Source organism: Panthera onca, chromosome F1, assembly GCF_046562875.1.
Source record: "Panthera onca isolate mPanOnc1 chromosome F1, mPanOnc1 haplotype 2, whole genome shotgun sequence".
Classification (NCBI taxonomy): Eukaryota; Metazoa; Chordata; class Mammalia; order Carnivora; family Felidae; genus Panthera; species Panthera onca.
This window is the reverse complement of record NC_138355.1, coordinates 21,636,550-21,659,639: the sequence shown is the minus strand read 5'-3', so window position 1 is coordinate 21,659,639 and position 23,090 is coordinate 21,636,550. Positions and strand designations below refer to the sequence as shown.

At 43.2% G+C, this 23,090-nt stretch overlaps 1 protein-coding gene and 1 long non-coding RNA gene across 6 annotated transcripts in view; one reads left to right on the top strand and one right to left on the bottom strand.

Annotated features, from left to right (window-relative positions):
* ASTN1 (astrotactin 1) overlaps positions 1 to 23,090 on the top strand; it is a 303,494-nt gene that overhangs the window by 84,724 nt on the left and 195,680 nt on the right. The window lies entirely within an intron of this gene.
* Positions 12,176 to 22,867, bottom strand: LOC132686086 (uncharacterized). The gene is made up of 2 exons (XR_009613440.2): positions 22,657 to 22,867; positions 12,176 to 12,621 (listed from the first exon to the last, which is right to left on the bottom strand). It is a non-coding gene; the product is annotated as an uncharacterized LOC132686086 (long non-coding RNA).

The following is a 23,090-nucleotide window of genomic DNA, read 5'->3' as shown; positions in this document are numbered from 1 at the left end:
TGAGGTGCAAATGAAGCCTGCATCTAACAGTGGCAGCGGGAATGCTTTTCTGAGGCAAAATGTAATTACCAGAGGAGGAGCTGGCCTGGCAAGTGGGGATTAACACTCCCCAGCTCCTACGGGTACCTTGGGCTCTCTGAGCGTCTTCAGCAAGATTTGGGGTTTTATGCCTCCACCTGAAAGTTGGCTCTGTGTGACACACGGTTGAGGACTAGCAGACGACAGGGACATTGATTCATCGCAAGCAGGGGAAGGGATTTACTAGTATTACTTGTGAAACCCAGGCAGCCTGAAGGTGGAGAGGGGATTGGAGGAGGTACACAGAGTATGAAGGTTGTAAAAGCGGCCATGGTCACCTGCAAATAATAAATAACGTCCGGCTCCTGCTGAAGGGGCAGAATTCTGCACGTGGCTTGCTGAGCACACTGTTGAGGGTGGCATCGTGGGTCCTGTGCTCTGTCTTGGGCCCCAAGAACATCACTGAAAGAATGCTCTCCTCTTTTAGGTGAAGCTAAAGGTTTGGGAGGCTGGAAATCCGGTTTTCTGTTTGCCCCGGTCAGGAGACGTGGTGACTTTATGCGAGCCACTGCCCATCTTCCAGCCTGATTCTTCATCTGTGGCTTGGAGAGGTTGTGCCAGATCAGGATCTTTACAAATTACGTTTCACAGCGTCCCAGAGATTTCATTAACATGCCTCCACTGCCAACAGGAGGGCGGGGATGATGGGGCTCTGGGCCCATTATCCCTGCTGGGATGAGAAGCATTCTTCTTTTATCTTTGTTGACATAGTAAGCATCTCCTTAAGGTTTCTTTTGAAGAAAGAGTTTTGCTGGTAAAAAAAAAAACAAAAGTTTGATAATAGATGCTGTTTTCTGGTTCCCTCTGGCCTGTAATAGTCTATGCCCTGCAAATAGCTTTGGCAGTTTTTACAAACAAAACACCAGAGTATGCATATTAGTTACCCTCAAAGATACTCAACAATCCATGGTATCAGAATAAAAACTATTATTTTCTTTTCATTAAAAGCTATCCCTCGGTCCTAGAAAAATTAGGAGAAACACAAAAAAGTAAAGAAGAAATTTGAAATCGTAACCCTACTCCCCAGAGATGAACTGTAACCATGAGTTGCGTCTTTTGTCAATTTTCTGTTCATGTGATGCTTTTTTGTAGAAAATGGAATTCATATTTTACACGGTTTTCAAAAAGTCCAAAGACATTTATTTGACCTTATGTTATAAGTGGCTTGCCATGTCATTAAATGTTCTTTGAAACATGGTGGTCCATGGCATTTAGCGTTACCTAGTATTCCATCCTGGGTCCATACCACCATTTATCCATCCCTTCTTCAAGTGCTGAGCATCTAGATGGATCCCGGTGTCTGCGAGCTCAATTCCAAGGGGAACATTTGTGGAACAGTTTTTTTCAACCACATGTGTACAGTACATTTAAGGTTTAATTGTTGGTGTTGTTGTTTGGCTTATTTGTCTGTTTAGCGTCAGGGCTATGGCTGTTTTTTCCCTTCTTGAAAATGTGTGTGTATGTCTGAAACTAGTTGACGTAAGAGAGCTGAATGGGGAGAAAAGAATTGTTTGAACGGATCCATGAGGCTACGGAGAAGGTGCCACTAGAGATACAAGAAGGAGGAAGGAAAAACACTAGGGGAAGGTGTGTGCTGGCCAAGCGGGTGGGAATGGTTTCTCTGCTATCCTCAAAGACCAGGGCATCTGACAGCCCCAGTCACACACAGGAGTCCTTGTGTCAGACCATCATTATTGAGTTTAAGAAGATATCCCCTGTCAGAGGAACATAAAATTGGCCGTGTAGATCCCCTCAAGGAGTGTTGTGAGGGGCTCTTGAAGTACCACGTGAACAGTAAAACAACCTGATTACCAACTTTGACATTGCCACTAACTGACCCCACGAACTCGTGGCAAAACTGTTATCTCACCAAATAATGAGGGGGTTCCTCTAGGTCAGTCATTTCCCCTGAGGGACACCAGCCCGCCTGGGAGCCATTGAGAGACTAAATGGTGTCTGCGTGGTACTTGCAGTGTTTATTAGGAACCTGATAGAAACTCTACCCTTGCTGTTGAAGAAAGAGAGAAGGAGAAAACCAGGGAAGCTCAGATTTATCCAGTGCCTTCTCTGCGCCAACCATTATGTGATCCAGGCTCTTAATCTCAGCCACCTCTCACAACAGTCCTGGGAGGCAGGGATTTTGCAGGTGCACTTTACTGCCTTTGCTGCACTTTACAGGTGAGGAATCTGAGGCTCAGATCAGTTGAGTAGCCTGTCCAGGGTCATATGGCTAGTAAGTGTCAAAGTGGGATTTAAACTCCTACTTCCTGGCTTTAAAAACCCATGATCTTGGCACTGGGCCATATGGTCCCAGTCAAACGTATCTTTGAAGAAAAAGAGAAAAAATAAATTATTACTGAATAAATACATTTGGTAAACAGGAAGAAAAATGAACAAGGTTCCCAGTCAGATAAAATTAAAAAAAAAAAAAGATGCCTTATAAATCTGGGACTATTTCATCTCCAAGTTCTACTCCAGCATATACAACCAAATGCTTTTCCTTCATACCTTTTAGGTGTCAAGGAGTGTGAGAAATTCTTTAGTCCACTCATCCAATCATTTTGTCTTATAGATAAAAAACTAGGGTTCAGAACAAGGTTAACTGACTTGTTCAGTATCATTTAGATGGTTAGGAGCAGAAATGAGGTAGGAACCAAAGTCATCTGTGGTCAAATGGACAAGTATTAGCAATACCTGACACAATGCCTAGCACAGGTTAGTAGCAGTCCGGGGCATATCTTAGGCTTACCATCTACGATTCTATCCCTCTCTTGTATTCATTCCTTCATTCCTTCAGCATTCACTTGCTGTGCCCACACCATGTTTTCAAGAAGCTCTTGGTCCAGTTAGAATTTCATCATATCTTACACCTGTGCTCATCCACTCATGCTCTGTGTCATTTGGTAAAGAGTGGGTTTAGCAATAAATGGGAGAGTAAGTAGAGGAAATGAATTCATAAGCTCAATTTTTTGAAGGGTTGGGGAATGAATGAGAGTAAAAAAGGCCATGAGAAAAATCAAAACCAAGATCAAAGTTTTTTATTTTTTATTTTTTGTTTTGGAAGATACGGAGGTGAGAATGACTGTGAGCATTATTTTAGACCAAAGAGGAAGAGATACTGGAAAGACAGAGTGAAGGTACAAGAGACAAGATAGTAAAGCCTATCTTCAGAGTCCTGTCCAGAGACGGAGAGGGTGAAGAGCCCGAGTCGCGGGGTTGAACTTTGGGAAGAAATAGAATAGCTTTCCCTCTAAGATGGATAGGATATGAAAGGAAAAGGGAAGATATGGAAAATCTTGAAGTGAAAGTCAAGAGCATTAACAGAGTTCAGTTTTCCTGTAGGTAGATTGGGACTGGGGCAGTAGGTTCGAGTTATGAAAACAGGAATTAGGATCACAATGTACCCACTCTGGGGGCGCCTCGGTGGCTCAGGTCATGATCTCACGGTTTGTGAGTTCAGGCCCCATGTCGGGCTCTGTGCTGACAGCTCAGAGCCTACTTCAGATTCTGTGTCTCCCTCTCTCTCTGACCCTCCCCCGCTCTCACTCTGTTTCTCAAAACCGAATAAACATTAAAAATAAAGCACACTTAAAGAATGTACGCACTCTGGAGATTTCCATCTGGGGAGGGACACATTCTTTGGCACCTCTGCGACTGGGACGTTAGTTACACTAACCCTGGGGCACTCACCCAGCAGCCTCTGCCTTCAGTGGGACGCAGGTAGGGCCTGGGATTGTGGTAAAGCACGACTAGATGGTTCTCCTGTCTTTGGTCTGTGCACTCATTTACCTTTCTTTCCTCCTGAGTGGAAATCGTGATCCTGCCAAGCATTCACCCCCTGATGGTTTCTGAAGTGTGACTGTGAGAACTTACTTCCCACCTGTGATGGGGAACTAGAGCAGCACGGAGCTTTGCAGTCAGAGGCACCTGGCGTCCAGGGGGCAGTGGTCACGTTTTTGCAGTTATTGTAAGGAGGCTTCAGGGTAGTTACTTCCTGTCTCCACAGATGACTAAGCTAAAAGGAGCAGGCTTAAATGACAGCAAGGGAGAATTGACTCTGACAAAAGACACATATGCCGTGGATGAGGATTTGGAGGACCTTATTTGTCTGGACACCTGAGATGCACAAGAACTTCCTACAGGGGTTTGGTCCAGGTGGTTAAGACTCCCTTATGGAGCGATATTTATTTTATAATCCTGGTATCCAGACCCCAGGTGCTTATGGCTGGAAGTGGTCCACTTAGGAGACTGTGTTGACACTTGAGGATTTGGGGAAGTTACATATGCGCATGTGCGTGCACATGTGCACACCCACCCACCCACACACAATACACACACACAAAGGGGAGGGAGGTTAGGAGAACTCTTCTGTTGCTTTCCTGATATGCAGTGGGCCTCGGCAAGAGGCAAGTCTTTTATTCCAGGGGCAGAAATCTAATCCTTAGTCCCAGTTTTCTACATGAAAAGCCCCACTTACTGCATTTTCATTCATTTCTGGCTTTTGTACTCTGAATTCCTCATTTCCAATACCTAAAAACAATTTCTATTGTGAAGGATGAGAGGAAGGAAGCATTTTTTGCCCCTCAATGACACCTGACCAGATTTGGCGCAGAGCCAAGGATGATGCCTTTGGACCTGCAGATTTCCTACGAGAATTGTAGAAAATCCTAAGGGCTGTCATCTCCTGATACTGGGTGGGGCCACACAGAGGGCAGTCGATCACTAATGTTGAATTTGTATGTGATGAGCGATACATTTTATACTCCGTCCAGACAACCAAAAACATATGGCCCTGGACTCCCATAATAGGGAAAATATACTGATCCGTGGCCAATTGTTGTCATCAGGTCACTAAACCTATTTCCCCAGATATAAAATGAGACTATCTTGCCTCTCGGTACAAATGTAATAAAATCTAGTGATGCAGCCATGAAAATAAGCACTGGCCCATAACCCAAGGGCTTAAGAAGTCAAGGCTAATGAGAAACGGGCAGTATACAAAAAATAAATTGAATTTCCTCCTCTCTATCTTGGGTTTAATAGGAATTTGGGTGTATTTTCCACAGAGAGTGTCTACATGGGCCTCGTGCAGGTGGGAGGTAGAAAAGTGGGAAACATGGTGCGTTGCTAAGACGAAGAGTGGGTAAAATCATAAATGGGGATATGGCCAACGAGAATTTTATGGTGCTAATAATTCTTCCGTCTACTGGTAGGTAATGAGGTGCCAGGATCTTAGGCACAATTTGTAGTGGTGGAGCTCCCTCCAGCCTGAGGAGAGAGAGCATCGAGGGAGCCAGGAGTATTTCATGCCGGGTGCCGGTGTTATTTTCTGGTGTGCCTCAAAAACACCTCCCCCGGACACCAGAGAAGTGGGAGGGAAATCCATCCTATTGTGGCGTCTTTGAAGGCATGAGAAGGGCCATGTCCCGGCACAGAGACCTGCCTCTGTTCTCGCCTGCCTTTTCTTCTTCTGTGAAGTCTCCCCGCCGTACTCTTTGCACACACGCCCTCACGACAGAGGGATCAAGGGGCCACTTCAGAGGGGCTTAAGCTTCAAACAGCCTTTTCCAAAAATAACAAAGGTGGAAGGAAGAAAAGGGAGCCGGTTGTGAGGGAAAGCCGGAGCCCGATAAAAAAAGCATGAAATGAGACATTGTAGAGGAGAAAATAACCGAAGAGGGCACAGAAGCCCGTCCCTCTCACTTAACAGAAGAGGAAAACTGAGGCATAGAGAAGCCTTTTCCTTACAGGAAAGTGTTGTCCCGTGGTCATCCTTGGGCCCAGACCTTTACACGCTGCACACTTCTAGATGAATCATCCATTCCTGTGGCTCCAAGGTACCATTTCGCCTGCCCAACCAGGGAGGAGGATGTTCCCACGTGCTTCCGACATGTGCATTCACGTACCCATGGGTGCCCCTGCCTGGAGGTCCAGTGTGCAATTCAGACTCAGCACATGGGAAGTTCCGCTCCCTCCCCCACACCTGCTCCCCATCTTGTGTGTCTTCTGGGGGTGGGCCTCACACTAGCCTTTCAGGGTTATCCACATGCGTTCCCTTCCCGTCATCCCCAGACCCGAGCAGTGACTCGGTCTTAATTTCCACCCCCTTCTGTTACTTCTGCCTTTTCTCTCTTCTCCTGTCCATAGTACAGTCCCCTAACCCCTCTTTGCTCCACTTTTTCATAGCTGGTTCTCCCTGTTTCTGATCTCAGCTCTTCTGGTCTTTATATGCCACAGCTACCTGCTTAAAGGCCCAAATCAGCCTTGTGTCTTACTCCCTTTTGCCAGAAAATAAAGCTCAAACCCTTCAGCGTGTCACACGGTGTCCCCTGTGACTCGGCCTCCAGTGAGCGCTCCGGCTACGGCCTGCCAAGTGCCTTCTTGATGTTCTCGGAGAGTGCTCTGCTATCATTATTCCGTGGTTCCATTTTCTAGCCAACAGCATGGCCGGTGTCTCCCTTTGCCACATACACTCTGCTCAGACAACCACACTTATCTTTAACCCTAGTGCAGATATCGCCTCTTCCTTGAAACCTTCTTGATTCTTTCCCCTTCAGACTCAGAGAACACACTGGTGGTTGCCAAAGCGGAGGAGAGGTGGGGGAATGGGCGAAATGGATGAAGGGGATTAAGAGGTACAAACTTCCAGTGATCAAATAAATAAATCATGGGGATGGAAAGTACAGCATCTGGAATACCGTCAATAATACTGTAATACGCTTACCACGGTGAGCATTTTGTAATGGATGTAATTGTTCAATCGCTATGTTGCACACCTGAAACGAATTTATAACTAATATCGTGTTTAGTAATTTTAACTAATTTAATATTACATGTCGGCTCTACTTCAATGAAAAACTTAAGGAAAACATCAGATTTGGGGCAGAATGGTCCATGGAATTGTAATAGGGTTGCATGGTGACGGGTGGCTCACAGAGCGTGCCCTCGTTCAGTCACTGTGTTGTACACCTGAAGCTAATGTAACGTGTTGACCATACTCCAGTTAAAACAGAAAAAAGAAGTTCAGGGAGGAATAAACCATGATGTTAGATGTTGCTGGGTGGTCGAAGTAAAGATGTGAAAATGGTCAAAAAGTTTTTAAAAGAATGGAGTATACCCTCGCTCTGTCCTGTGGCTATCGCTCCCGCAGCTCCCTCATGGCATTCCTAACTGTTGTTTTCCTTCTTTTGCCCTGCCCATTCCAGAACGTAAACTCACGGACCAGCTCACTCGTGTTTGTGACCTTTAGGGTTTGGCGTGAAGATAAGACTCAAGAGAATACTTTGAATGGATGAGTGAAATTTACACAGTCCACTTGTGGCTCGGTTCTTCCTTCTTCTGGTTCATGTTTTTCCTACTTCATGTTGTCCAATGAGAAGACCCTGGCACTTAAAATGGTACCATCAGGTGCTCCTGGCTGGCTCAGTCAGAAGAGCATGCGACTCTTGACCTTGGGGTAGCGAGCTCAAGCCCCCTGTTGGGTGTAGGGATTAAATAAGTAAACTTAAAAAAATAAAATAAATAAATAAAATGGTACTCTCAATGTGCTTTCTCCACACAATTTATCTTATTTTCAGATTGAAGCGTTAGAACTCATCGGCTAATTGGAAGTAAATGAAGACAGGTCTCCAGTTTCTGGTTTGTTATCTCTCTTGTGGCTCAGTTATATTTTAATTGTCCGAGGAAGAAGGATACATACATATATTGAGTGCCTGCTACACACTTCACACACGGTCTCATTTAATCTACACGCATCCTTCGAAGTGATTATTGTTACGTACATTTTACAAATGAAGACACAGAGGCTCTGAGGTTATGTAACTTGCCTGGGATCCTACGACAAGCAAATGTCAGAGTTGAGAGTCTAACCACGTCTGTCTGATTCTAAAGTCCATTCTCTTTCCCCTTCACTACACTTCCTCCCTAGGGAAACAGAACAGAATTAGGGACATAAAAATCTCAAGAAGTTTCACTAAAAGACATTCCTCTGTGCCTCCAATAACAAATTGGACTAAAGAGGCAGGTGCTCTGAACCCTAACTCTAACCCTGTTTCATGACATGATTTTGAGAAAGTCAATTAACCTCTTGTTTTCCGTCTCCTTAACTCACAAATATGGGATGTGCAGACTTTCCTCAATTAATCAATTAATGAAAAAGAGTTACTTCATAAATTAGTTTGTGCCGTTTGCTACAGAAATGCTTCTGCTGAATTACTAACCATAAAAGTGACCTTATTTCTATAAGAAATTAGCGTTGTCTGAAGGAAATAAGACAGCTGGTCTAGTGAAACGTCAGGATGTGGATCCAAAATTGATTCCCTTTTTATTTCATCTTATATAACATCTTTTTCCCTTTGAAATTAATTTTTTTTTTCTTTTTTAAAGTAGGCTCCACACCCAAGGTGGGGCTTGAACTCATGACCCTGAGATGGAGTCGGATGCTCTACCCACCGAGCCAGGTGCCCCCATGACCTCTTTTCTGAGGTGTGTGATCCCTGTCTTCTTTTATGCCTGGTGATAGGGCAAAAAAGGAGGAATAAAGAGATGCTTAGGAGGACGAAGAGGAAGTATGGCTGTTGAGCATTTTAGCTGCCAAATTGATTTTTTTCCCTAGGCCTAATAACTCCATGGTGGAAATGGATATTTTTCCTTGAGCATTAAACACATAACATTCAGAGCATTCATTGGACCTCAACAGCCACCGGCTGTTGACAGAACTTGAACGTTGACAGTGCGGAGTCTAAGATTAAATATACTGGACAGAGCAATAGAGAAAATATTCAAAGTAGAAGCATTTTAGAATATAAAAATTATATTTTCAATTTTTTTCTGGATTCTGAGAAGCAGTATAACAGAAGGAGCCTCAGTCTGAGATGCTTTCTCTGGATTTCTTATGAGCTAATGCTCCGTGTGACCTTGGGCAAAATATTTAACTCTAAGCTTTTGTTATATTTTAAATAGGGGGTGTGGAGTTTCTGCTGTTGAAGGGTTGGACACCAGTAAGATGAGGACAGTATCTTTTTCTTTTTCTTTTTGTCTTTGTCTTTTTTTTTTTTTTTGAAAGAGAGCATGAGTGGGGGAGAGGGGCAGAGGCAGGGAGACAGAGAGAATCTCAGGTAGGCTCCACACTCAGCTAGGAGCCTGATCTGCGGCTGGATCCCACGACCCTGGGATCATGACCTGAGCCAAAATCAAGAGTCGTGAACCCTCGACCAACTGAGCCACCCAGGAAAGGACAGTATTTTTAACTTCCTTCATAACGCCTCTATCCTTTGGTTTTGTAGTGGCTGTGATACTGAACTTGGCCTCCAGCCACCTTTAGAGCATGCCTGATGAAGTAGCAGCAGGTCAGCAGAAAGGAAATGTTTGAGGCTGCAGATAATGGGAAACAACGGGAAAATAAATGGTGGCTGAGATTTTCCTTAAAATCATGGTCCCTCTTTCAAAATAAGACCTAAGTAAATAGATTTTTAGATTGCAAGGAAGAATTAACCCCAGCTTCTAGAGGCTAAATTCCTAAAGGATGAAACTCCTTGAGACATTCCTATAGCAACTCCTATTTAGATTCAGGGGCACGAGGCTGGGAGAAACCTAGCGTGGCCCCGACACTGAGCCTTACAGATTGCCCCCAACCCCCACGTGCCACCGTTCTTCTGGGACCCGGGAAAGACACCAGCTCCTTCACCGAGGGTCTGTCATTTTGCCAGTTGGAATACGCCCTCAGAGATTCAATCCACTCTTTCCTTGTTTTATAAAAAGTCCAACCTTTATACACCTAATATGATTTAGTCCTGGTTTAATTTCCTGAATCTTTGTGCTGCTTTTTCTTCCTGGCTCTCATGTTCAGGGTTGCCAGTTTCTTTGTCCCTGCAGGTGCAGACAGATTAGCATAAAGAGTAAGTTGCAGAATCGGAGAACAGCAAATTTGATTTCAAAAGCCATTTCAGATTGAGGTCCATTTGGTGGCATTAGGAGCAAAACTAATAAACAAACCAGATTTTTTTCCCCTCCTCAAATTGATTTTTTTTTTTTTACTTGACGGTATCCCTTTAGAAGTAGAATATCTTATCAAATTCTGATTTTTTTTTTATTTTTTTTTTATTTTTTTTATTTTTTAATATATGAAATTTACTGTCAAATTGGTTTCCATACAACACCCAGTGCTCATCCCAAAAGGTGCCCTCCTCAATACCCATCACCCACCCTGCCCTCCCTCCCACCCCCCATCAACCCTCAGTTTGTTCTCAGTTTTTAACAGTCTCTAATGCTTTGGCTCTCTCCCACTCTAACCTCTTTTTTTTTTTTTTCCTTCCCCTCCCCCATGGGTTTCTGTTATGTTTCTCAGGATCCACCTAAGAGTGAAACCATATGGTATCTGTCTTTCTCTGTATGGCTTATTTCACTTAGCATCACACTCTCCAGTTCCATCCATGTTGCTACAAAAGGCCATATTTCATTTTTTCTCATTGCCACGTAGTATTCCATTGTGTATATAAACCACAATTTCTTTATCCATTCATCAGTTGATGGACATTTAGGCTCTTTCCATAATTTGGCTATTGTTGAGAGTGCCGCTATAAACATTGGGGTACAGGTGCCCCTATGCATCAGTACTCCTGTATCCCTTGGGTAAATTCCTAGCAGTGCTATTGCTGGGTCATAGGGTAGGTCTATTTTTAATTTTCTGAGGAACCTCCACACTGCTTTCCAGAGCGGCTGCACCAATTTGCATTCCCACCAACAGTGCAAGAGGGTTCCTGTTTCTCCACATCCTCTCCAGCATCTGTAGTCTCCTGATTTCTTCATTTTGGCCACTCTGACTGGCGTGAGGTGATATCTGAGTGTGGTTTCAAATTCTGATTTTAGCTGTCATGTACAGTGCTTTTTTTTTTGTTTCCTTTCTCCTTGTTGCTGACTGTTAAGTTATGTGGGTTGGCAAAGGAAAATCTTTTCTTTTATAATAAAGAAGAATGCATCATTATCTATCTGCGTGTTTCATGATCTTGCAGATGTAGTATGTTGTGGTTTGACGTTTGTGCTATCGTGACTCCCATTTTACAGATGGGAAAAAATTAGGAAGAGACTTTCAGGACCGTACTTTGACTTGAAAAGATACAATTCTGGGTCTAGTTTACTCTTTGACTAAACAAACATTGTTCATGACTTCTCTCGCAAAGAGCGATATGTACTTATTTACCTGTCGTTCCGGGGGGCGCGGGAAGAGTCCGCTGTAAGCTGAAACAGAAGGACCAGAGGAGGCTTGTGCTGTGTGCCGTGATCAAGGTCATCTGGGGAGGGGCCTGGGTTCAGAATGCACTGAGCAGTTCAGATTTTCTGAAGGGTGTTCACTCTCAGTGGGGAGGCTCCTGTGGTTGATTACAAGGCGCAGGGACTCAGTTCCTCAGTGAGGGGGGAGTCCTTGTTAGGACTCGCACATGTCAGCAGGAGGCAGTGGCCTCGCAGGAATGAGGGAGCAGGACGCATGCCCCTGCCGGGCCTCGAGGCAGGTGGCCCTGGATCCGGGATAGCTCTCGGGGCTCCGCAGAGGGCCTCGGGGTGTTCCCTGTGTCATCCTGCCCCACACCTGCTTTTCCGCATCCCTCTGTGGTCTTGCCTAGCGTCTTCCCTCTTCGCCCCATGTCTTTTCTCTACCTCAGAGCTTTGCTTACTCATGTTTTTTGTATTTCCTCATTTCTCCAGCTTGAAGTGGCCCTTATGGTGCAGACTCCCCATCTGTGTGTTTTACTGTGCCTCTCTCTGAGCTCTGCTTCTGCTGATTTGTGCCTGACTCGTCCATATTCCCCAGTTCAGATTCCTAAGAATCAGAATCTGATGAGTTCGTCTTGTGCTGATCTATGTCATGGGTCGCTGCCCGGTCTATAGACAGGCTGCCCTTGGTGACACGCCCGCCCCGAGAGGGTCAGGTGGAAAGAAATGCCTACGGAAGGGGCCCTTCAGGCACTTGCCTGCTCTTCTCTTCATAAACCTGTCCCTCAACCTCAAGTAGTCTGCCAGCCTGTGAGGAATGATTTCTAGGAGCTAAAATATTTTCAAGGTCAGAAAAGGAGAAATCACTAAAGTGACCATAGCTACGAGACACTGTATTAAGAGCTTTACATTTATTACTTCATTTCCTGCTCACAACAACTTTATAAAGTAGATATAATCCTTTTTAGGCTTAAATAACCTGTTCAGGGCAAACCAGTATTAAGGAGGATGGTTCATATGCAAACGCAGTCTGTCAGACTCCGAAATTACGCTGGCAAATTCTACTCCCTCCATATCTAACTAGGTACCTTTAACTGGCATTTTCTTCGCCCGAGTCACATGAAGCGTCTATGAAATCATCTGATTGGAATTGGAGCCATGATGAGGAAGCATCCTAAGTCAGGGCTGGGATGGAGGGGAGCAGCATGGGCAGGTGACAAAGGTCCCTCCTCACCAAGCAAAACTTGCTGGTGTCGGGACTGTGGATACCGGTGCCTGGCGAGGTCATCTCATCCCCAGCAGACGCTGGGGATGCCACGTGGCAGCCTCCTGTGACTGGTATTAACACAGATCCATCATTAATATTACAAATGTGCGCACCTGCAGACTTAATTGCTTCAATTTTCTTGAGTCACTGATAGGTTTATGGCCTGCCTCAATTCCAGTAAAACTGAAGCAATCTAGATTGGATGAAAAAAGTGTCTTACTCCAATCAATCTCTTGAACAGACCCAGACTCCAGCCCTGATGACAGACTTTCTTTCTAGACAGGGTAATTAAAGAGGCAGAGCCAGCTACTTTTTAAAGTCCCTTCATCTTAGTTTTATCATCTATAATACAATCTTAGAAACTCTAGACGGGAAACGTCTTTCCTTCTCCCGTCCCTTCCCCAGATGACTGGCCCTCCCTCTTGGCAAAGGCTGTATGCCCTCTCCATCTGTCTTACTGCTGAGGCCACTCAGTGTAGGCTTTCTGGTTTGTTCCTGAGGGGATCGTGGATGTGCTGAGGGGTTTTTGTTGTAGTTGGGAGATCCATCACTTAAGATCGAAAGGTTTGCCCACAAAAAGAAAAGCCATCTTTATACCGGAAGTTTTTTTTCCCCACCAAATCCAGGTTCAGCTTTTCACGCAAAACCAAAGAAAACACAAAGGGAGATATTATGGATTCCTTACGTTATTGAGGAAACCTCTAGCAAAGAAAGCAAAGCTACCTAGTGTATATTTTGTCCCAGGGGACCATTATAAATATGGAAAATAGTAAAAAGAAAAACCCACAGGGATTTGGGAATCATTAATAGATTTTTAAGTGACCAAATGTGAAATAATGTGTGTTAAATAGAAATTAATTGACCAAAATGTTTATTTTTGGTTACCATCAGGGGTATAAGAGATCCCCACAAGGTGTAACAAAATGGTGCCGGTCAGAAAACCCTCAAATCCTTTCATGATTGTGGAAGGGGGGGGACCGAGAAAAGTAACTGATGAAATGACTTTTCTCAGTTGTTATTGAAGAATTTGTGAAATCTCAACAGACATCTTACTTTCTGAAGATTTAAGTAGTAAACCAAGTAACAGTGAGTACTGGTGACCTAGAATAACATGGAGGTTGGGGCACTGATTCCCTGTACAGTCAAAAATCTGTGAATAACTTTTGACTCCCCAAAAAGTTCACTAATATCCTATTGTTGACTGGAAGCCATACCAATCACATAAACAGTTGGTTGACATGTATTCTGTTTGTTGTATGTATTAAGAGACTCTATTATAAAGTAAGCTAGAGGAAAGAAAATGGTATTAAGGAAATCATAAGGAAGAAAACATACATTTACAGTACTGCATTTACCGGAAAAAAATTCGCTTGTGAGTGGATCTGTGTAGTTCTAACCCATGTTGTTTGAGGGTCACCTGTACTAAGTATACCCCAAGCCAGGGAACCAGAAATAGGTAAGTTATGGATGTGGCAAAAGATATAGCCATGAATCCTGAAGAATTTCAGAGATGAAGTTGGGGAAAACGGTGTGAAAGTATCTGACTCAGCGTCATCTGACAGACCCTTCCTGTTTGTAGGAATTCAGCCCTTATTGGGGGCCAGTCACCAAAGTTGAAAATGATGGATGAGATCTCTAAATACTTCAGTGTGAATTGAACTTAGCGTGAGTGTAAGGGGTGGGTAGGCAGGAGTGTAAGGAGTGGGTGGGCAGAAGCAGTGGGGGACATGGCAACACTGGATGTCTATAAAGGGAATCAAGTCTTAGTGTCTCTGTCATAGGGGTGTACCATACATATGCATCAAGGGGATCTGCTTAGATTTGCAAAGAGCTTTACTAGGTTCTATCTTTAAATTTTATTTTTTAGGGGCACCTGGGTGGCCCTCAACTCAGTTGGTTGGGTGTCTGACTCTTGATTTCAGCTCAGGTCATGATCCCAGGGTCATGGGATCGAGCCCCGTGTTGGGCTCCATGCTGAGTGTGGAGCCTGCTTAAGATTCTCTCTCTCTCTCTCTCTCTCCCTCTCTCTCTCTCTCTCTCCTCTCTCTCTCTCTCTCTCTCTCTCTCTCTCCCTCCCTCCCTCCACCGCTGGTGCTTTCTCTGAAATATCCATAAATACATAAATAATCTACTTATTTATTTTTTATTTTTTTATTAATTTTATTAATTTTTAAAATTTACATCCAAATTAGCATCTAGTGCAACAGTGATTTCAGGAGTAGATTCCTTAATGCCCCTTACCTATTTAGCCCATCCCCCCCTCCCACAACCCCTCCAGTAACTCTCTGTTTGTTCTCCATATTTAAGAGTCTCTTATGTTTTGTCCCCCTTCCTGTTTTTATATTATTTTTGTTTCCGTTCCCTTATGATCATCTGTTTTGTCTCTTAAAGTCCTCATATGAGTGAAGTCATATGATATTTGTCTTTCTCTGACTAATTTCACTTAGCATACTACCCTCCAGTTCCATCCACGTAGTTGCAAATGGCAAGATTTCATTCTTTTCGATTGCCGGGTAATACTCCATTGTATATATATACCACATCTTCTTTATCCATTCATCTGTCAATGGACATTTGGGCTCTTTCCATACTTTGGCTATTGTTGATAGGGCTGCTACAAACATTGGGGTGCATGTGCCCCTTCAAAACAGCATACCTATATCCCTTGGATAAATACCTAGTAGTGCAATTGCTAAGTCGTAGGATAGTTCTATTTTTAATTTTTTGAGGAACCTCCATACTGTTTTCCAGAGTGGCTACACCAGTTTGCATTCCCACCAACAGTGCAAAAGAGAACCTCTTTCTCCGTATCCTCACCAACATCTATTGTTGCCTGAGTTGTTAGTGTTAGCCATCTGACAGATGTGAGGTGGTATCTCATTGTGGTTTTGGTTTGTATTTCCCAGATGATGAGTGATGTGGAACATTTTTTCATGTGTCGGTTGGCCATCTGGATGTCTTCTTTGGAGAAGTATCTGTTCATGTCTTTGCCCATTTCTTCACTGGATTATTTGTTTTTTGGGTGTTGAGCTTGAGAAGTCCAAGATCTATAGATTTTGGATACTAACCCTTTATCTGATATGTCGTTTGCAAATATCTTCTCCCATTCTGTCAGTTGCCTTTTAGTTTTGCTGATTGTTTCCTTCACTGTGCAGAAGCTTTTTATTTTGATGAGGTCCCAGTAGTTCATTTTTGCTTTTGTTTCCCTTGCCTCCAGAGACATGTTGAGTAAGAAGTTGCTGCAGCCAAGATCAAAGAGGTTTTTGCCTGCTTTCTCCTCAGGGATTTTGATGGCTTCCTGTCTTACCTTTAGGTCTTTCATCCACTTTGAGTTTATTTTTGTGTGTGGTGTAAGAAAATGGTCCAGGTTCATTCTTCTGCATGTTGCTGTTTTCCCAGCACCACTTTCTGAAGAGACTGTCTTTATTCCATTGGATATTCTTCCCTGCTTTGTTAGAGATTAGTTGGCCATATGTTTGTGGGTCCATTTCTGGGTTCTCTATTCTGTTCCATTGATCTGAGTGTCTGTTCTTGTGCCGGTACCATACTGTCTTGATGATTACAGCTTTGTAGTATAGCTTGAAGTCTGGGATTGTGATAACTCCTGCTTTGTTTTCTTTTTCAAGATTACTTTGGCTATTTGGGGTCTTTTCTGGTTCCGTACAAATTTTAGGATTATTTGTTCTAGCTCTGTGAAGAATGATGGTGTTGTTTTGATAGGGATTGCATTGAGTATGTAGATTGTTTTGGGTAGTATCGACATTTTAACTATATTTGTTCTTCTTATCCGGGAGCATGGGATATTTTTCCATTTTTTGTGTCTTCTTCAGTTTCTTTTATAAGATTTCTATAGTTTTCAGTGCATAGATTTTTCACCTCTTTGGTCAGATTTATTCCTAGGTATTTTATGGTTTTTGGTGCAATTGTAAATGAGACCGATAGCTTGATTTCTCTTTCTGTTGCTTCATTGTTGGTGTATGGGAATGCAACCGATTTCTGTGCATTGATTTTATATCCTGCAACTTTGCTGAATTCATGGATCAGTTCTAGCAGCTTTTGGTGGAATTTTTTGGGTTTTCCATATAGAGTATCATGTCATCTGCGAAGAGTGAAAGTTTGACCTCCTCCTGGCCGATTTCGATGCCTTTTATTTCTTTGTGTTGTCTGATTGCCGTGGCTAAGAATTCCAATACTATATTGAATAACAGTGGCAAGAGTGGACATCCTGGTCTTGTTCCTGACCTTAGGGGGAAGGTTCTTAGTTTTTCCCCATTGAGGATGATGTTAGCGTTGGGTCATTCATATATGGCTTTTAAAATCTATTTTTAATGGTAAGTAACCACCATATTTGTTGGTGATAGAGCCTCAGTTGTGAAAGTGGTATAACTGACAGTCTTTACACATGATTTAGATGATACTAAACTTTATATACAAAAAGTCAAGCTGATGGAGACAGACTGCAAGGAGATCATTAGAATCCATGTCAAAGGACGGAGCAGAGGGAGGTGATTTTCATGCCATCAACATCAAGGCAGTGCCCTCCCGCATACAGGGTCTGGTTACAGTTATAAAATAAAAGGCTGTCTGTCACATTATTAATGATTCAGAAAAATAGTCTAGAATTCATTAAAATCATTTGCTGAAAACACGGAGCCAGTATGCTATCCTGGCTAAAAAGGAGGAACGAAATGTCATCATGAAGTGCCTGGGAAGCCCAACAGTTCTCTACACTTATGTAGAACCAGTTGACTTTCTACCAGGCATAAAATAAGTTATTCTTGTCACTGATCTTTAAGGATCCTATTAAGATTAATAACTACAACTCCTATTTCTCATGCTTTGAACCACTTCCATTTGCATTTTCACTTTAATCACCCTGTAAGGTAGATGTTGGTATGATTTCCATTTTTTGAAAGGTAGAGAAACTGAGGCATAAAGATTGCAGAGTTAATAGGTGCAGGAACCTTCTCTCAAACTTAGGGTTTTCTGATACTGGGATCCTTCTTGTCTCTGCTATGCTGTGTGCTCCACTCTGGGGAACACATTTATTGACTGCAGCAGAAGTATGAGAACGGCAGGTGCAGTTGTCAGGAGGAGGTGGGTACCGTTCTATGAAGGCAGAATAAAAAGCCTGGCCCATACTGGACACAACAGCCAAAAATGTGCCAAAGAAATATGAATGAGTCTACTGATACAAAGGTGGACTCTTAGAGGAATTTTCGTCACTTAAAGTATGTGTGACCTTGTTCACCAAACACTCAACTGCTAGGATTCAAAGCTCTATTTGAAACCCAAGGAAGGTGAGCTTAGGGCAAATGAAAGGAAGTACTCCTTCGCCCAGAAGGTATTATTCATACAGAACTTATTTCCCAGGTGTGGTACAACCAGAAAATATAAGTGTAGTAAACAAAGACACTGGAAATTTCATGAATGAAAAAGACATAGTTGCTAAGAAGCTGAGATCGACCTTAGCTTCTTTTTAAGATTTTATTTTAAAATAATCACTACGCCCAATGTGGGGCTTGAATTTACAACCCCGAAATCAAGAATTATATGTTCTACTGGCTAAGCCAGCAAGGCACCCACCCCCAGGGTGATCCTAGCTTTAAGACCAATGTCCTAGAGGATATGAGCCTCCTGACACAGAATTGCCTTCCAGCTCTGTGCCTTTTTGGCCATAGAATCAGCCTCTAACTAATGGGTCAGTGCTACTAAGTAGGGAATGAAAATGTCAGGGCCACCTCCAGGTTAATTTCCTGATCTTTGGTACCGATATGGTGTGCCAGGATCAGCTAAGAAGGAAAACTAACCATGGGAGGTTATCTTGCAGTGGAAATATGTGTGGAACATTGCTGAAAATTAAAAATGAAATTCCAGAAGAAATGTAACTCCAGTTAAAATATAAGAATGGTAGCATGGCTGTGGCAGAAAATCAGGAGAAAAGGGGCAAGGAATACATAGGGAGCAAATAGGTTAATTAGGAATTAGTCTTATAACAGGGGGTATATACTGGACCCCCCCCCCCACCCCGGGGAAGAGGCAGGGAAGTATAGTGGTTTAGAATCCAGACTCTGGATCTAGACATCCTGTTTGAATCCAGTCTCCTCTACTTGCTAAGCATATGATGCTAGGCAAACTGCTTAACCTTTCTGAACCTTCGCCCTCTAACCTGTAGTTGTTCACCTCATGCAGTGGCTGTGAAGGTGAGATGAATCAGTGTATTCAACAGCCCTTAGATAGTGCCTGTCATATTGCAAATGTGTCATAAGCGTTAGCCATCGTTCTGAATTAGGTTCAAAGACCATATGTGTTTGGGGGCTGATGTTTATACATGTACCCATACTTCCTATTCTTGACTTGATCAAGTCACAAAAGAGAATATATGGATAGATTTTCAGGTCCAGTTTGTGCCTCACCATTCCCCATTCTTATGGCCATGGCAGATGATACCAAGGATTCTGCCCGACTGATCTCACCACGGTGTGTCTGCAGCCTCTTCCTTGGTCACCGATGGAGTCAGTGTGCTGGCTTGGGTGCTAATGATCCCTCCCTAGATCTGTCACTTAGAATTGGTGAGTGGACCATGTAAGGCTTCAGGAAAAATGTGTTCCTTTTCTAGAGTCATGTTACCTAGTCTCTTTGTGCCTCACCTCCCTAATCCTGGGGTAATAATAGTACCTACCTTATAGGCTGTTCAGTAGCTTAAGGAGCATGTATGTGTTTAGCTCAATGTGATAGCTGTTGTGAAAAAGAATAATAATTCTCAATTGTCCTACTTCATTTCTGGCAGATTCAGCCTGGTCTTTACATCACCCAGCATTGTGTGGACACTAGGCACTTGTGGAGCATGAACATTACAAGTCTTGTAGATGGAGTCGAGAAAAAAGGGAAAAACCTCCTGGTGCCATAAAGTATATATGATAATATAAGCCCACAGATTCGGACATGCCCCACAGAGCAGTCATCCGCACAATAAAAGGGTAGAAGACCAGAGCAGGTGTGAGGATTGGTGCCATTGATGAATGCAAAATGGCAGACAGACTTCACCTATTTTCTGAAAATGAGTCCTTCATGAAGAATACCTTACTCCTATTTCTCACTGACAGCCTCTTAATGTGTGTTTTGTGTAGAGGGCCTGGAGAGGAGGGGAGGGCTTTAGAATTAAGAAAGAATATAGAGCGGGCTATAATGAAGAAAGAGAATAAAAGCACAAAGATGTTAGCAACTGGTCTTGTCAGTGTCTGTCCTTCCTGTTTAAGCAGCAACATCTTATTGAAATCAAGGGACCTTGTATTCCTTTAACCCACTCTTGTTGGGACTAGATGGCCAGATCCACGATTCCCTGGGGAGGTCTGTCTGTCAAGTCATTTAGAGGTCATCTTGACTCCTATTATAATGAGCATTTACCCAAATAAGCCTGCAGAAATGAGCCCAAGGCAGTGTCGAGAGAGTCTTCAGACCCATAACTGGAAGAGAGGAAGAAGCAGATCTGATCTTCCAAGGGAGTCTGTCATGGGGAAATCACATCAGATTGCCATGTGATTTGTAGACTAGTGCGAATTGGTTAATAACTCAGTTTCATTCCTGGGCCTGTGAGTCCAAACTCTTCAAACTCCTGACAGTGTTTACTCCTGATGTATATCTTCTGTATATCTAATTCATTAAGCTCAAATACAAGCACAGTGGTTCATGATTTCTCAGTATAAATAAACATCGCTCTGGTAGACAGCACAGTTTGGTAGAAAGAGCATTGAGCTCGGAGTCAGAAGACTGGAGTTGAGCCCTGTTGTCTCCATCTCATTAGCACTAACCCTTGTGATCATCACTGTTTGGCCTTCTGACTCTACCTCTGTAGAGCCTACTGCATAGGATTGATGAACGAAAAGGGAGGGGGCCTTATAAGGGTGGGCTTTGCAAGTTGTAACGCAGTGATGATAATAAGGAATTTTTCCTGTGCTTGAGTCTTTGTAGAATTCCCTCCCACTCTCCTTTCTTAGGCTGGACAACACAGCAGAGATACCGAAGATTCGTAGCATTTTTCATCTTCAGTCTGGAGGAACCTAAGGTTTAGTTCCCAGTATGGCAAGTGCAGATCGTAGGAAGATGCCAACTAAAATCAGAGAATTTTAGAGGGAGAAGAGGCTTTAGAGGTCACTTGACACCCCCCTCCCCCTTTTCTGTAAGAGGAAATGGTTCAGAGAGAAGAGCCTAGAGAAATGCTTGTCTTGCCCACCTTTGTATGTGCAAGAAGGCAGTGCTTATGGTCAGCAAGGTGGGCTCACAGGTCTGTAGGAATGGGCCAGAAAGCTTTGCTCCCCAGGATTGAGATGAGAAAGAAAAGTTCTGCTTAAGTTGCAATACCTCTTAAAAAAAAAAATTAAGTTGCAATACCTCTGGCATTTATGATAACAAGCACTTAAACAGATTTCGTCTGCAGAAGAGGACTCAGTTTGCTCACAACCTCCATTTGGTCCTTGCTTCTTCCTTGACCGCAGTCACCACACCCTCGGCCCTCCAGGGGGACCTGCCTGTGTGAATTCACGAGTCTCTTGGTAAGTGCCCGACGGCAAACTCATTTGCGCGCCGGCCTTGAATGGGCATGGATGGCATAGCTTCCCTCGGTGAGAATCTCTGTGTCTGGGTCTTAAAGCAGAGGTATGTATATAAAAGGGGGTTTTATGAGAGAGATCTAAAGAGTGTTCAGTGTGCTAACAAGCATTAGAGAAATATACACAAGTGACTTGGCCCCATTCCTCACTGGACCTGAGCTCATTCCTGGACTTAGGGTTCCCAGGCTTCTGAAGATTCTTAAGCAGCTGGAGTCATCTATTTTTTTAAATTAATTAATTTATTTTGAGAGAGAGGTTGAGAGAGAGAGAGCTCAAGGGAGGGGCAAGGAGAGAGGGAGAGGGAGAATCCCAATAGGCTCTATCCCACGACCCTGGCCTGAGCCGAAATCAAGAGGTGGATGCTCAACTGACTGAGCCACCCAGGTGCCTCCCAGTTGGGGTCATTTAAAGGGACCATTTGCTTAACTCTGTCAAGGATTATTAGTCACTTTTAGAATTTATGTGAGTGGCTCTAATAATGACAACAACAAACCATATTAACAATGACAGTGAAGGCACTGATGTTGATCGGTGCTCATCATATGTCAGATACCGCTGAGCACTTATATTATCCTGGGGTTGAGATTTACAAAGTGAGAGAATGGGAATTGAAATAGTGGAGAGGAACAGTAGCCTTGCAGTCAGGGGGCCTGGGCATCTTTCCCCCTAATTAGTATTTACTAACTGGGTGACCTTGGTCAAGTAGATTGACTTTTCTGAAACCCCTCATCTGTAAAATGGGAATATAAATACCCACACTAAAGCGTCATTGAGGCTTAAGTTAACCCGTGAATGTTGAAAGGGCTTCTTAGCAGAGCCAACACGTAATAGACATATTACTTGTTGAGTTGAAACACAGATGATAAGAACAGAAATACAAATGGATGAGAACTAATAAGAAATGGAGCTCAATCAAGACAGTTTAGGACAAGCAGTGGGTTTTTCTCCTTTTTATGTCATTACAGGTGATCTTTTGTCATTAACGTTTTCTCTACCCATCCCTTTTATAAGGTGAGAACCATACAGGGGACCTCATTGAAATAGTTCAGGGTGAGAACTATCGCAAATGCTAAACTCTTTGTTAATAATGAAGGACTTAAAGGATGCGAGAGAGGATTCTGAAGGAGCAGAGCTCTCACTTGTCTGAGAAGAACTCTCCTTGCAATCACCCTGTATCCATCTAGTGCCCTGGCTTTTTAAAACACAGGCCGCCATATTGCTTCCAATGCCACACTGCAGGGAAGTGGCCCCCGAGGACTTACAAAGCTCAAATCAGAATTCCAATCATGAACCTGCAGGCTTCAAAATGACTTATTCTCATTACAATGTATGAAATGATCCGTAAATACATATTTTAACATTACAGAGTTTAAATATTATTACACATCTTACTTGATGTCAGATTTTGTTAAATGCGTGTCGTTATCTCAATTTACAAAGGTCAGTCGGGTGGCAGTGGAGAATAGAGCTGGATATATTTAAAAATTTTCTTACCAGTACATCTGCAGCTCAGATAACCCTGGCTTTTTCAAAGAGCTTTGGGCTTTTTTTCCCCCCTTTCAAATGAGACTTTAATGAGTATCATGTGGATAAACTCTTTGCGGAGGTTTGAAAAGATCCAGAGAAACACTGTAGTAGGAACAAGCAAACCATTTTGGATGAAATCATAAGCCATTTGAATGCCTCCTCATCTCTCTGGTTGTGTCAGAACCTTTTGGCTGCGTTTTTCTGCCACAGGAATGTTTTCATCTCCATGGCTAGGTAAATAGAATGTTCGTGTAGTGGCTCGATTGCTATTCATGCCGGCACAGAGTAGCAGAGAGTGACCTACTTCCAGCAGCATCCATAGAAAGCTTTGCTGCTTTCCGTCACGTCTGATTTTAAAATCTACCTTCTGTTTTTTTGTTTTTGTTTTTGTTTTTTGTTTT